Source organism: Apium graveolens, chromosome 3 (assembly GCF_009905375.1).
Source record: "Apium graveolens cultivar Ventura chromosome 3, ASM990537v1, whole genome shotgun sequence".
NCBI lineage: Eukaryota > Viridiplantae > Streptophyta > Magnoliopsida > Apiales > Apiaceae > Apium > Apium graveolens.
In genome coordinates this window covers 187,060,112-187,063,935 of record NC_133649.1, presented here as the reverse complement: position 1 = coordinate 187,063,935, position 3,824 = coordinate 187,060,112, and positions in this window count along the sequence as shown.

Here is a 3,824-nt window from a genome sequence, read left to right as displayed (position 1 = left end):
TTCGGAAAGAAAGGAAAACTAAGCCCAAGATACATTGGACCTTTTGAGATATTAAGACGGATTGGAAAGTTAGCTTACGAGATAGCCCTACCCCCTAATTTGCAACAAGTTCATAATGTGTTCCATGTATCAATGTTAAGGAGGTATCATCGGGATGCCAGGCACATAGTGGAGTACGAGCAGGTGGATATGCAGCCAGATCTAACTTACGTGGAGAAGCCAGTAAGGATTATGGATAAGAAGGAGCAGGTGCTTCGGAACAAAGTGATCAAGCTAGTCAGAGTACTATGGCAGAATCATAATGTGGAAGAATCAACTTGGGAACTAGAGAGCACAATGCTAGAAAAGTACCCCCATTTGTTTTCTGTTTGATTCCGGGACGGAATCCTTTTAAGGAGGGGAGACTGTAATAACCCCAAAATTTTCAACTTTTTGTAACCCTTGTGAATAGTGTTTTAGCTGAATGAGAAAACTTTTCACGCCACACTATGTAGGGGTTCTGTTATGGATATTCTGGGATATTATTAGTACTCTATGAAGTATATAAGTGTATGTAAAGATCGTCAGAATCCAATTCCGAACACTTTGGTTTTTCCCGGAAATCCTCAAGATACGGAGAGAATTGAGTATAAGGTAACAGGATAAAAAGGATTTAAATTAAAGGATTATAATAGAGGATCATAAAAAGGAATATAATGTATTGAGAAAGGTTAAGGGAACCTAAGTAATAAGATCCCGGGTATGATCCTTCAAACGATAAACGAGAACGAAAGTTAAGCGAACCGTATAACAGATCAGCGGTCATTAGGCAAACGATTAAGAAGTTAATCAAAGGGATTAGTGGGAATGATGTCATCCAACCAATAGAAAGAGGACAAGGAAGGGAGGATGACATCATGAGGATGACACAAGCATGACATGGGAAGGAAGGAGGTGTGGTTGAATGAGAACCACACAAATTCAAGGGCAAGAAGGTAATTGACTAAAGCAAACACAAAAACAAATCAACCAAGCCAAGTAAAATCATTTTCATCAAAAATCAAAAAGCAACCAAGGCTTGTTCTTGAAGAGCTCTCGGCTTTTTAGCATTTTAAAGGCAAAGAATTTCAAAACTCAAGATCCAAGCCTCCTAAATTGGTAAGATAATTCCCTAATCATCTTCATGCTTAGTTAGGACTATATCATGAGTTTAAGCCATTAATTCCTTCTCAATCTTCTTCATTTAATCAAAGAAGAAGATAATGAATAGTGTTTTCAAGTTTTTAACTTGAAATTTTTCTTGTTTTTCTTGAAGATCCAAGCATTCTTAAGACTTCTCAAAGCTTCTTAAGGCTTCCTAGCTCCTCCCACCACTTCAAGGAAGGTATACCATCTCCAAACCCTAGATTCCTATGTATTATAAGATGATTTTGATTAGTAGGATGATATTGTAGCTTGTTGTTGTGATTTAGAGTTTGGGATTTGGAATGGTAGTGAAATGGAATGGTAGATGTTGTGGTTTTGATTAAAAGAACTTAAGTATGATTAAAGTTAAGTTTAGGCATAAGTATGAATGATTAAATTGAATTGGTTGGGGTTGTTATGATGTGATAAGGATGGATGTTGGTTGTATGTTGGATTTGAGGTTGATTTGGGATGGTTTTGAATGGTTTAAAATATTGGAAATCGCGTAAACATAGCCGTCGTAACGTCCGATTTTCTTTGGACTGTTTTTGTGCATAACATTAGGACCCGAGAACCCCCTGCTATATTATTACTACTGCCATGTTTAGATAGCTCATGTTACGAGCTTCGTTTTGATATGTAGTTCGTTCGATTCCGATGCACGGTTTAGGAGAAACGACCGTTTCAAGTAACGGCGTTTCGCGAACGAAACTTTTCCCCTCGCCTTACTTTGAAACGTAGGTTAAAGACCAAAAAGGGTTAATTAATGTATGAAACATTTATGGTAAGTGTGTTAGGCAGTTGGTAAGACACTCGCGAAGGAATCGCTTTAAAACTCGTAAAGGTTAAATTATTAAAAATGGTGGAGCCGAGGGTACCCGAGTGACTTAAGCGAATCAGTGAGCGCAAAACAAGCGTTAGAGTCTAAGTTAGTTAAAGTATAGATTTACAAGTGATTTTGGTTTAATTCCAACTTACTTTTTGTTTATAGGTTACCAGACTCGTCCCGAGCCTTTTATCACCCCAAGTCGCTCAGGCAAGTATTCTATCCGTTATACTGTTGTTGTGATGTATACATTTGTATATGCATGATCTTGCGATAAATGCATATTGGTTATTTAGCAAATTCTTGCGATATATTGTAGCATGTGATATGGTATATATGCATGCCTGTTTCATATTCTTGAAATATATATCTGTTGGTTCAGTTGATAATACATATGCTAGAGAATAGTGGTAACTTGCATATACCCTTAGTATAGGGACCCAAAGGTGAAAATATTTTCTAAAACCGGGAGTCGAGGATCCCGAGTAGATTTTGTATATATGGATATGGATATATATATATATATATTTATATATATATATATATGGTTATAGTTTTCCAAACTATTAATCGAATAAGGTTTATTCGATAATTTTAACTTTATTTTATTTAATGAATATTATTATGAATATTCATTCGAGGGCTTATGACTTCTTTATTTTATTTAATGAATATTATTATGAATATTCATTCGAGGGCTTATGACTTCTTTATTTTATTAAATGAATATTATTTCGAATATTATTCGAGGGCTTATGACTCCTTTATATTATTATTGAATATTACTTGGATATTCAATCGAGGATGTATGACTCCTTTATTTTATGAATATTATTTATAATATTCATTCGAGGTATTATGACTCCGCTTATTATTGAAATATATTCTTTATTTTATTAAAGAATAAGGTGTCAATAATCAAACTTATTTTCGATTATTCAAATAAAGATAATACTTTCATATAAGTATATCTTTGGTTATTTAATACTCGTTTCAAGTATAAGTTTTAATACTTCTACTTCAATTATTTTTATAAAGATTATTCTTTATGGGAATATTATTTAAATAATAATATTCAGACATTTTCTAAATATACTGGGGACTGATTTACTTCATTAAATCAGTTTTACTCCAAACACTCTTTAAAGTGTTTTCTTGTCTTCAAAATGATTTTTAAAAGTTAGACCGGATCCCAAAACTCATTTTTATAATTAAAATCTTCCTTTTTAAGGGGATTTAAATACTCGCTCAAAACCTGAGGGATCCGGCTCTGTGGTGTATTTTATATTCGCAACAAGGTTGCAGTTTTGGTAAATGAATTGATTACTTGCCCAATGTTCGGGAAGTAAGCCCATCTAATTGAGTCGGCATAAGCGACAGGCCGGGGTACGGTCTATTAATGTGTAAGTGGCTGGGTGGCAGTCCATCAACGCGTAAGAGGCCGGGTGGCGGTCCAGCACAAGGTCCTTATGAGGCCAGGGTGATGACCGGTGGGGGATTCATCCATCTACTAGTAGAAAAGGTTACTTATTGGTATCTTTGCCTGATCAGCAAGATATCTGGTTTATGCCAAAATTCTTTTCCTTTCCAAAATTCATTGGATGTTTCAAACTCTGTTCATACTTTACATAACAGAGGTTCCAGGAAATGTTTAAAGAGATATATATGGATATATATATATCGGGACTAAATAAAGTATCTCGTAACTTTATTTCATTCAATAATATTTCAAAGATTGAATCTATTCAAGTCTTAACTTGTGGTCTCATCTATGGGATGTTTTTTTTAAAAACTTATAATACTTTGAACGGTGGTAGTTCAAGTAGCTTTATAA